At 47.6% G+C, this 12,020-nt stretch overlaps 1 protein-coding gene and 1 long non-coding RNA gene across 7 annotated transcripts in view; one reads left to right on the top strand and one right to left on the bottom strand.

Moving 5' to 3' along the window:
• Nucleotides 1–12,020, top strand: part of RFX2 (regulatory factor X2) — a 79,612-nt gene that overhangs the window by 23,465 nt on the left and 44,127 nt on the right. The window lies entirely within an intron of this gene.
• Nucleotides 1,699–4,888, bottom strand: LOC137462876 (uncharacterized). The gene is made up of 2 exons (XR_010993797.1): nucleotides 4,520–4,888; nucleotides 1,699–1,887 (listed from the first exon to the last, which is right to left on the bottom strand). It is a non-coding gene; the product is annotated as an uncharacterized lncRNA (long non-coding RNA).

Consider the following 12,020-nt stretch of genomic DNA (forward strand, 5'->3'; position numbering starts at 1 on the left):
AGGACCCACAGAGAATAATTTTGGATTATTCGTTTTAAGGAATTTGCACTATAGTGTGACAAAAGCTGATAGGCCAAGAAACCTATCTTATAGTGAAAATATATTATGGAAAGAAATTAAAGAAAAACTCCATATATCCTATTGAAACCTAGCTTAAACTGTTTTGTAATTAGGAAATATTTGGCTTCTGATTGTGATGGTGTGAATTGTAACACCTGTATTATCTCACCCTTCACATGAGACTGAAAATGGAATAAAAGTTTTTAAAACACCTCTCAGTTACCCCATCTCTGGGTCAGAAAAGAGTTTAGTCCAATACTGCTCACTTCAGTTCGGAGTGGAGGCATTCTTAGCATTCCTTCCAGTCTGCATCGTAGCTACACAACATCTAATCACACTTCTCCACAACAACTGGCCTGTAAATTAACATTATAATGGATCCTAAGGGTTTGTAATTACTCAGAAATGTCACTGGGCTGGAAGAGTGCCGGGCTCTGCTTGTCAGCAGTCTTTCCTCTCCCTTCTTGGAGTCTTCCTGCAGGTGAAAAATTCACCTTTTCCTGAGGTTTTGTTGTCCTGAGCAGCACCTTGCTCCCCTGTTGTAATGATTGTCCTGGTAACGGTACAGGAGTGTCACCCCAGTTGGGAACCAGGCTGAGGGGAGCTCCATACATCACTGAATTTCTGTGCTGAGCTGAAGTATCCCAACCATTTCTAAACACCACCAGCTTCTGCTTTCTTCTGTCCCATCGCAATTTTGATGTGTATTTCTTTAGACAAAGCAGCCACTGGAGTGGCTGGGAGAGTTGCCTTTGGCAGGGATGGGGATGCTGCTCCCAGAACTGCCTCTCAGAGGGAGGGGAGCAGAAATCTTTGATTTGTGTCTCAAATCCTACCTTGGGCAGGGCAGCAGCTTCCTTCCTGCTGCCCATCTCTGGCAAAAGCAGGGCTTGTTCCCACAGGAGGATTCCCTCCTCCAGATGAACACAAGGGCTGCAGCAGTGGGGGTGGTTGCTGCTTCACCAAACTGACACCAGAATTTTTGGTTCCCTGTGTGGGCAGCACTGCAGTTCCCTCCAGAGCTTAGCTTGGAGCAGCTGCATCTCCTGGTGTACCAAAAATGAGTTTTTCATCCCCTAAGGAGAGCTCCAGGTGGGTAGTGCAGGGTGGTGGATGCATCCCAGCCTGGAACTGAACTGGCAATATCCATCCTTGACACAGCTCCATTTTCAGCCAGCTTTCCCTTTTGGGAAAAGAATTATCTGCCACGAATTTGCTGCCTTTTTGTGGAAAGGGGGGAAGGAATGAAATAATAGTTAATACTTAATGCATATGAGCAGCGATGCTGCTGGGGTTGCCTAGCAGCCACTTAGACAAGCAAGAGAATAAAAAGGGCTGAGTGAATGTGTTTGGAGCTGGTTCCTGGGTCTGCGGGTGGAATCTGACCCATGCAGCCCGTTTGGTTTTGTTTTTGGTTTGTTTTTTTGGTGGTTTTTTTTTTTTTTTTGGGATGGGGAGGAGATGGTGGAATTTCCCACTAATGGATATTTTAGCTCTGGATCATCTCTATCCACTCCCCCACCCCCATCTGGTTTTCCTTTTCGGTTTTCTTCAAGTGTAACTTGGAGAGCTTTAGCCAAAGGGAGGTGTTAAAGTTTTGTGTGGTTTTTCTGGAGATGGAATAGGCAAAAAAAAAAAAAAAATCTCTCAAAGAGATTTTTTCCTTCTGTTTAGGACAGTATCTCTGGCAGTCTGGAGATCATTAGCATTTCATGGCCTCTTCAATATACTGCTCAGTAAATGCTGTAGAGACTGGAAATAGCTTCTGCAGTCACACTTAACACTCCTCACGTTGCTCTCCTTCCTGTAAGGAGTTCATTTCATCTTCTGAAAAGGAAAAGTAGAAAGAAACTTTGGGAGGAAAAAAAAAAAAAAAAGAGGGGGGATATTTGAGCTGCTGTATGAGTGCAAATAAACTCCTTCCCCCATGAGACCAGAAATTCCCCAAAGTATAAAGTTGGGTTAAAACCCCACTAGGAGATAAAAATAAGGAAGGCTGACAGTTTAAATAGTGATTTTCTGAATTCATGTTCTTCTCTTGACTTTTTTTTCAGTACAAGTTGGAAAGCTGGAAACCCTTTTCCTTGTCAGGCACTTGTGGGAGTTACAGGACTCCAGCAACTGGAATCCTAAAACCTCCACTGCCATCCACACTTGAGAGGTGTGAACTCTCAATTTTAATGTGTTTTCCTCATCCCAGCAGTAATTTTTAGCATATTAAAGCAGAGAAAAGGGCACTTAGGAGAAAGGAATGAAGTGAGAAGCATCTTGGATTTAATTTGGAATAAATATAATGGCTCTAGGAGGGCAGCTGGTCTCTCTTACACTCTGAGAGGAGCTGATGGCTCTTGGGTCAGTGCCAGCAAAGATATCCCTGCAGGAATTCTGGTGTAAGGAGCAAGAGGGTCTAGACAGGGAGTTTGGGCTGGTTTTACAGGCTGGGCTTTGAGTGAGACCAGAGTTGTCAGGAGGTTGATCACGTCCACCTTTGCTGCTTCAGCTGTCGTGGCCAGAATTCTCTTTTGAAGTCCTTCACTTGGCCAAATGTCACAGTGCTAAAGCAGCTTTTAACCATTTTCACACAGTTTGGAGGCTGCAGTGCTGAAGTTGGCCTTAAAGCAGTGGTGGGATGGGCAGGGGTTGAATGAGCTTGGTTTGATTGATTTTTTTTTTCATTAATGAGTGTAAATGCTCTTGGATCACCTCAGAGAGCTGCAGGTGCAGTCTGTGTTATCCCTTAGCCAGGGAGAGTCTTTAAATTATGACTTTTTAATTTCCAGTTGTCATTTTTAAGTTGTTCTTGTCTTCCATAAGTAGTTGCTCTCTGTTGAATGCTGCTCTGAACATTTCCAGCAAAAGATTGTTTGCCTCTTTCAGAATATTTCTGGGTTAATTCTTCTCATGCAGGGCTGTTCCCCTGAGAAGGAAATAAATGCTAAAAGTCCAAGGAGTAGCCTGGGGGCTGGGTCAGCAATAGCTGAGGGGAAAAAATCCTTAAGGATCCAAAAGAACCATAAAATCTTTTAGGATTAAAAGCCCTTAAAGAACCAAAATTTTGGAAGACTTGATTTAAAACATGCTCAGGATTGTGACTTCTATTTTTCATCCAGCGGGTGAGTGATTCCAGCTTTTTGTGACATGTGCCTCAGAGAAGTGAATGCTTGTGAGAAGTCCAAGCTTGTGCAGCAGCACCCTGGGGGACTGTGCATTCCATCAAAAGTTGGGTTTTATCCTGGAGGTCTTTTCCAAACTTTGTGATTCTATAATCAGTGGCAAAACACCTGGAGAAACACCAGAGGAAGCACTGAAAGCACCTACACCTGGAAATCACCAGTGATGAGCTTTTATTGATCACTGCCAAGGTGAAGTGATGCCACTGCCTAAACTTAAATTGAAAAGCTGGAGAGACAAATTCTGCCCCAGATCTGCTCCTGTTGGGACCTGTGACAGCAGTCTGTGGCCTCACTGATGATCAGCAAGCACAGCAGAATTTTATGTGTTAGATCAGACCACAGCACCCAGGACAATGATGTTTCCACCAGCCCAACAAAAGCCTTTCTCTAATCTTTATTTCCCCAGAGCAAGCTCTCCCTTAAAATCCTCTGAGTGTCTCTACATTTTTTGCTTATGATTAATTGCCTCAAATTCTAATGTAAAAAAATCCATGTGGAGAATTTAAATTAGATTTCCTCGTTCATGGCACTAGAAGAAAACATCCTTTTGATTAATTTCTCCTCTTCATCAAGTCAGAGGACATTCCAAAACCACACACCCCCTCTCCCAAAAGCTCATTTCCCAGCCAGGCTGCCTTTGCCTGGATTCACAGCCACCACCAAGAAAAGCAAACCTGTTTGAAGTAAGCTAAGCCCTGGCTGAAAGGGATCTAAATTCTGCTGGAAAACTTGGAGGGATCTACAAATAGGGGAAAAAAAAGACATAAGTTGGAAGAGAACTTGCTGAGGGACTTGTGTGTGTTTAGGGGTGCAGAAACACTGTGAGTAGTTTACACCCAGCTCCAAAAAAGCTTAATTCCTTAATATTATTAAAAAAAAAAAAAAAAATTTCTCTTCTGAGCATCTACACCCAGCTCCAAAAAAGCTTAATTCCTTAATATTATTTGTAAAAACCCCAAACGAACAAGATTTCTCTCCTGAACATCTACACCCAGCTCCAAAAAAGCTTAATTCCTTAATTAAAAAAAAAAAATAACCAAATGAACAAAAATATTTCGCTCCTGAGAATCTACACCCAGCTCCAAAAAAGTTTAATTCCTTAATAGTATTTTTTAAAAAAACCCAAATGAACAAAAAGAACAAAAATATTTCTCTCCTGAGCATCTGCTTTGCCGAGCGCTCCCCCATCCCGCTAATCCGTTTATTCTGAAATAACAATTCAATAAAATAAAACCAAACCAAAACAAAGCCGCGGCGGCGCCCGCGGGGCCCCCCCTCGCAGTTACCATGGCAAAGGCGTTATTTGTCCCTCCTGCCTTCCCCGGGCTCCTGAAAATACCCGCTGACATATTTTGTGAGGCGGGATGGGGATGTTTGGTTTGGGAAACGCTCCCCGCGTCGCCTGGCAACGGGAGGAGACCGGGAGGGGACCACGTCACCCCTGGCAACCGCTGTTGGTCCCCAAACATCGCAGCCTCCCCCACATCCTCCTGCCATCCGCGGCTTCCTCGCCCGCCCCAGCTTCGGCTGCTTCATGTAGGGTCCCCAAAACACCTCAGAAGGGTCTCGGAGTTAGCAGAGAAGATATTTGCTCCCTCACCCCAGTTCATGGTTCAAAAGGGTTTAAAGCTTCCCCGCTCGTCCTGATCCATCAGGAGCTTCTGGACTGACCCAGCCCGTGGTGGGGATGGTGGGATGAGGTGGGTTTGGGATGAGGTGGGGTTTGGGGATGGTGGGATAAGGTGGGTTTGGGATGAGGTGGGGTTTGGGGATGGTGGGATGAGGTGGGTTTGGGATGAGGTGGGGTTTGGGGATGGTGGGATGAGGTGGGTTTGGGATGAGGTGGATTTGGGGATGGTGGGATGAGATGGGTTTGGGATGAGGTGGATTTGAGGATGATGGGATAAGGTGAGGTTTGGGGATGGTGGAATCAGGTGAGGTTTGGGATCAGGTGGGTTTGGGGATGATGGGATCAGGTGAGGTTTGGGATCAGGTGGGTTTGGGGATGATGGGATCAGGTGAGGTTTGGGGATGATGGGATCAGGTGAGGTTTGGGATCAGGTGGGTTTGGGGATGATGGGATCAGGTGAGGTTTGGGGATGGTGGGATCAGGTGAGGTTTGGGATCAGGTGGGATTTGGGGATGGTGGGATCATGTGAGGTTTGGGATAAGGTGAGTTTGGGGATGGTGGGACCAGGTGGGTTTGGGATGAGCTGGGGTTTGGGGATGGTGGGACCAGGTGGGTTTGGGGATGGTGGGATCGGGTGAGGTTTGGGATGAGGTGGGGTTTAGAAATGGTGGGATGGGGTAGGTTTGGGGATGGTGGGAATCAGGTGAGGTTTGGGGATGAGGTGGGATTTGGGGATGGTGGGATGGGGTAGGTTTGGGGATGGTGGGATCAGGTGAGGTTTGGGGATGAGGTGGGTTTGGGATGAGGTGGGATTTGGGGATGGTGGGATGGGGTAGGTTTGGGGATGGTGGGATCAGGTGAGGTTTGGGGATGAGGTGGGTTTGGGATGAGGTGGGTTTAGGGATGGTGGGATGAGGTGAGGTTTGGGCATCGTGGGATCCGGTGGGTTTTGGGGTCATCAGAGTCCCTGTCCAGCCAGAGCAGAGACAGAAACGTCACTGTGGTGAGCTGCCCATGACAAAGCCACCCACTTGTTCTCCAGGTAAAAAACTCTGCCCACTGCAATTTATTGCCTGGATAAATGATCTCGCTCGGTTAATTCCAGTTCTGTAGCAGTCAGTTCTCTTTCTTTGGGACAGTGGGAGCTGTTGGAGCAGTGTAGAGCTGTTGAAGCCTTTATCTCCTCCCATTCCTGTAGGATACAGTTAGTCTTCCTGCTGTCCTCACCAAAAATCCACCAGTGCCATTCTCCAAGTGCAAAATATTCAAATCCATATTGCCAAACTGTGTTTCTAGAAATCTACAGCAGCCTTCTCTTTGCCTTTCCAGGGAGAATTGCCTGTCTCTAGATAGTTTCTGTCTTCTGTTTGGGGTTTTGTTTAGTCCTGGAATCTGTGCCAGGCACCAGCAGCTTTATGAACTTCAAATTCCCACTGAAAGATCCGCAACTCCTTCCCCCTCCTCACTGGAGCAGTGCTGTTGTGGGGAAGCAGTTGCTGATGTCCCTGTACTTGCTGAAATGTGTACTGGACACAGCAATGGAGTGGTTGGAGAACTTCTGGGAGTTTAATTTTGGGCCACCCCGTGTGGCTGAGGAGTGGCTGGAGATCACAGAATCATGGAATGGTTTGGGCTGGAAAGGTCCTTAAAGCCCAACCTGTGCCACCCCTGCCATGGGCACGGACACCTTCCACTGTCCCAGTTTGCCCCAGGCCCAATGCTTGGACAGTTCCAGGGATCCAGGGGCAGCCACAGCTTCTCCAGCTCCTCCCCACCCTCCCAGGGAAGAATTTCTTCCCAATATCCCATCTAACCCAGCCCTCTGTCAGTTTGAAGCCATTCCCCCTTGTCCTGTCCCTCCAGGCCCTTGTCCAAAGCCCTTCTCCAGCTCTCTTCTCCCTGACTCCATTTTCTGTGGAGTGCAGGAGCAGTGCTCAGGTTTTCCTGGTGGTTGCTCCCAGTTACACCAGTTCCTGGTCAGGGCAATGCTCCCTGTGTTGTGCTGAGCTGGGACAACCTGGAACCTCCTCTTCCTCCTTTTCCTCCTCCTCTTCTGCCTCCCAAAGTACAAACCCCCGGTTCACCCCATGGTGGGATCCTCTGGAGATCCAGAGCCCTGACTCCACTGATGCTGTAAAATCTGAGACAAAGTCATCCCTTCTCCAAACAGCCCCAGTTTGTGTTTGTTGCTTCTTCTGCTTCACTTTGTGAGGCACCACAACGCTCGTGAGTGGTGCTGTGTAAATAAATAGCAACACCCAGGGCTGTGCTGGCAGCAGCTCCTGCTGTGCTGGCTGGAAGCAGCTGCTGCAGCCACCCCCCATCCCCATGGAATACTGCAGCAGTTCTCCATGGAATACTGCAGCAGTTCTCCATGGAATACTGCAGCCAATCCCCATGGAATACTGCAACAGTTCTCCATTGAATACTGCAGCCAATCCCCATGGAATACTGCAGCAGTTCTCCATTGAATACTGCAGCCAATCCCCATGGAATACTGCAGCAGTTCTCCATGGAAAACTGCAGCCAATCCCCATGGAATACTGCAGCCAATCCCCATGGAATACTGCAACAGTTCTCCATTGAATACTGCAGCCAATCCCCATGGAATACTGCAGCAATTCCCCATGGAATACTGCAGCCAATCCCCATGGAAAACTGCAGCAATCCTCCATGGAAAACTGCAGCCAATCCCCATGGAATACTGCAGCAATCCTCCATGGAAAACTGCAGCCAATCCCCATGGAAAACTGCAGCAATCCTCCATGGAAAACTGCAGCCAATCCCCATGGAATACTGCAGCAATCCTCCATGGAAAACTGCAGCCAATCCCCATGGAAAACTGCAGCAATCCTCCATGGAAAACTGCAGCCAATCCCCATGGAATACTGCAGCAATCCTCCATGGAAAACTGCAGCCAATCCCCATGGAATACTGCAGCAGTTCTCCATGGAAAACTGCAGCCAATCCCCATGGAATACTGCAACAGTTCTCCATGCAATACTGCATCACTTCTCCATGGAACACTGCAGCAATTCTCCATGGAATACTGCAGCAGTTCTCAATGGAATACTGCATCACTTCATGCAATACTGCATCACTTCTCCACGGAACACTGCATCAATTCTCCATGCAATACTGCAGCCAATCCCTGTGCAATACTGCAGCCAACCCCCATGGAATACTGCAGCCAACCCCCATGGAATATTGCAGCAAATCCCCATGCAATACTGCAGCAAATCTGCTTCACACAGGGTTGTCTAGTCTAAGCAAGTAGAAAATGAGGGCTGGTGAACTACAGGTGTGAGTTAAGCTGATTTCTTGGAATTAATTTCAAATAAGTGACACATTCCATAGTTCTCTTGACGTCGGACAAGCTATAAAAGCTGTAGGACAAGCTATAAAAAACAGCACCGAGGTTTGCAGCTGCTTGTTCCAAAATGAGCCCAATTCAGCCAGAGGAGGATTAGCTGTACCCAGGTACCTGGGATTGTCCTGGGAGCAGCCACACACTGCAGGGGACAAGGAACCAGAGACTCTGCTTTGGCCGAGGATGGAAACTTGGAGATGTGTCCTGGAAAGGAACCTTTGGAATGCTTTTGTGCCAGGCTTTTCCTGGAGATGCTGTTTGCTCCCAGGGGCCTGGAGGGACAGGACACAGGGAATGGCTCCCCACTGCCACAGGGCAGGGATGGATGGGATTTTGGGGAGAAATTGTTCCCTGGGAGGGTGGGGAGGGGCTGGGATGGAATTCCCAGAGCAGCTGGGGCTGCCCCTGGATCCCTGGCAGTGCCCAGGGCCAGGCTGGACAGGGCTTGGAGCAGCCTGGGACGGTGGAAGGTGTCCCTGCCATGGCAGGGGTGGCACTGGATGGGCTTTAATGTCCCTCCAATCCAAACCATCCTGGGATTCTATTTCAGACTATTTCTACTTTCAGAAATTGTATTTCCCCCATTGAACCACAGTCCTGGGAAGCCCCCTACAGTGCACATATTAAAAATATGGGAAACAATTCATTCAAGGCCAGAACTTGTGCTTGTTTTCACCAGGTAGCACCAATGTGTTTGTTACAGCCTGGACATGGAGAGCACTGGAGTGTGACTTTTAATTCCTCCTTCCAGATGTGAAATCATCCTCACTGCTCAGCAGATACCCAGATGTTGTTTCTTAGCTAACATTTGCCATCATTGCAGCAAAACTTTTCTGAAGTCAAGGTTTAGGTGGTTCATAGGAAAGAAATAAGGAGTTCCACTTGTTGACAGGGTTGTGCTACACTAAAAATCTGGAATCTCTTGTGCTTTTCTTACCAATAAACAGCTGTGAGTGCTGCAGGTGAGTCTGTGAGAACGTCAGGAAGGGCTGGATCTGTGTCAGGGGTTGGAATGGAGCTCAGGGAAAGGTTCTTCCCCCCGAGGGTGCTGGGCACTGCCCACTGTCAGCAACTTTTCTGCTGCTTCTTTCTTCTTGCAACATCAGCTTTTTATCTACAAAGATGAATGCAGCTTTATTACAAAGATGACCTAGTTCTTTAGCTCCAGAAGGTTAGGCTGGTTCATTGAGTACATGTCCATTTTCCTGTAAATAGGGCCTTACATTCAGGTTATTAACCCAAAAGAAAACAGGACAGGTTTGTGTAGGGGATTATGTTCCCAACAATACTTTGCCCCTGTTCATGTCTGAGATTCCTGCACGTGGGATTTGGATTTTGCCAGCAACCCCTAAACTATTGTGGCTTCTGCTCTTCAATTTCAGTTGGCTCTTAAGGAAACTTCAAATTACAGATCCATTCCTGACTCTTTTCTGTCTTCAAAGTTACTTTTAAAGAAACAGCAGAGATTAGTGAACGGCTGTTACACAACAGTTAGGTGTATATATATATTACTTGACTTAATTCTGTGAAATCTAATTAAAGACTGAGTGTATATTTGTATTTCAGTATATTATTAACTTGCTAATAAAAGCCATTTCCAGATTTGTATTTTTCCATGAGGACCAGGTTTCTGAAATAAACCCCAACCCCAGCTATAATGCCTGCTGCCCTTGAAAAGTGTGTTTTGGGTTTATCTGTGTTTCCAGGTAACTGGAGCTCGTAGACAAGCAGTGTTTGCTTCTGTTCTAAATTAATTTAACCTAATCAGTGGCAGGGTCTGGTGCCTTCTCTTGTTTATAAAATTTTGAAGCAGTGTAATGAGTAGTCTCTTCAGAAAGCTTCTTTTCAAGTTCCTTGGCATGTTTGCTTCCCCCTTCCATTCCCCTCCCCTTAACAGGACTCAGGGAAGGAGAAGGGTTACACGTGGTTCAGGACACTGTGGGTGAGCTGCTTCAGGTGCCAGCTGCCAGCTGCCAGCTGCCTGGGAGGGCACAAGGACATGGCCCAAAGCTCTCCCCGTGCCCTGCTGGGTGAGGAGGGGCTGGCTGTGAGAGGTGGATGGTGCTCCACCCTTGGCATGGGACGGTGCCCAAGGGTTGGTGCTGCTGTGGGGATGTTGGGCACTGGCCCACCCTGTGCCAGGCTCTGTGGGGTGGCTCGGTGTCACCTCCACGTGGCATGGAGAGTTCTGGTGCTGAGGTCGAGGTCTAGATGAGCCAAGGCTCTGTCTGGTCTAAACCTTGCAGGATCTGAAGGGGCCTAAAGGAAACTGGAGAGGGGCTCTTTGTCAGGAACTGGAGGAACAGGACACGGGGAATGGCTCCCACTGCCAGAGGGCAGGGCTGGATGGGATATTGGGCAGGAATTGTTCGCTGGGAGGGTGGGCAGGCCCTGGCACAGGGTGCCCAGAGCAGCTGGGGCTGCCCCTGGATCCCTGGCAGTGCCCAAGGCCAGGCTGGACGGGGCTTGGGGTAGCCTGGGACAGTGGAAGGTGTCCCTGCCATGGCAGGGGTGGCACTGGATGGGCTTTAATGTCCCTCCCAACCCAAATCATTCCATGATTCTGTGAGATTTCCTGGCTCCCTCTCAAAGAGCAGCAGCTCATCTTCCAGGGCTTTCAGAGCAGTTCAGATCCCAGGAACTGCTGTTCCCAGCTGCTCTCCTGAGCCGAGGGAATGTCACAACTGGAGCTGGACAAACACCATGGACAGGGATTGAGTTCAGGTGCTGAACAGGCAGATTCCCAAACGCTTTGAGCTGCACCCACTGCTCACAGCCAGATGGGAGCTTTGTTCTCTCAGCATCCCTGAGTGGTCTGGTGTTGGAACCCTGGTCACTGAGAATTCCAGACTTTCTGTTCTGACAGGCACTGACCCCCAGGAGAACACTGCATTTGAGGCTGTGGAGAAGGCTTCCAAAATGGAATGACAGAACTGGGATTGTGGGTGTGGAGTTTGAATAGGAGTGTGGAGTGTCACAGGGTGGAAAACTTAGAGTTGAAGGTTTTAGAATACAGTAATATATATAAAGCAAGATGGAGGTTTTAGGACAGAGGCTGGTCCTTCTTCTTCTCTTTCTTCACCTTCTTCTTCTCTTTCTTCACCTTCTTCTTCTCCTCCTTCACCTTCTTCTTCTTCTTCTTCTTCTTCTTCTTCTTCTTCTTCTTCTTCTTCTTCTTCTTCTTCTTCTCCTTCTCCTTCTCCTTCTCCTTCTCCTTCTTCTCCTTCTTCTCCTTCTTCTCCATGGGTTTGGGTGGTTTTGTGTCATTGGATAAAAAAGTCCTTATTGCAGGCCATGGGTGGTTGGTTATTGGGTTAAAAGTAAAAATAATTTAGGTGTCATTTCTTAATTGGACAGTTCATCCTTAAAAGGCCTTGTAGAGAGAGAGATGTGGCTCCATTTTTAGTTTGTTAGAGTGAAGTGCTGTAGGACCCAGGGTTTGTGTGACTGTCACATGGATAAGAACTGATAAACATCTGAGTCCCAACAAGAAATACCATCCTGTGATTTAATCCCAACCTTTGCAGAAAAGAATCAAAGAATCAGCAGTCTGAGGACAAGATCATTCCTAAATGGAAATTATGTGCAGAGCAGGCTCTCCTTGGTTCAGCCAGCAAAAGCAAGGAGTTTCTTTTGATTTCCCATCTGAGGGAGCTGGAATCATGTTTTTCCAAAGAGGTGGGGGCACCACATGGTCTTGGTTGGGAGCTGTGTCCTCCTCCACCTTGGGAGCCTTTTTTTTTGGTGATGGAAAAAATTAAATAGGTGTTCTCCTGATTGGAATTTC

Source organism: Anomalospiza imberbis, chromosome 27 (genome assembly GCF_031753505.1).
Source record: "Anomalospiza imberbis isolate Cuckoo-Finch-1a 21T00152 chromosome 27, ASM3175350v1, whole genome shotgun sequence".
Taxonomy (NCBI): Eukaryota; Metazoa; Chordata; class Aves; order Passeriformes; family Viduidae; genus Anomalospiza; species Anomalospiza imberbis.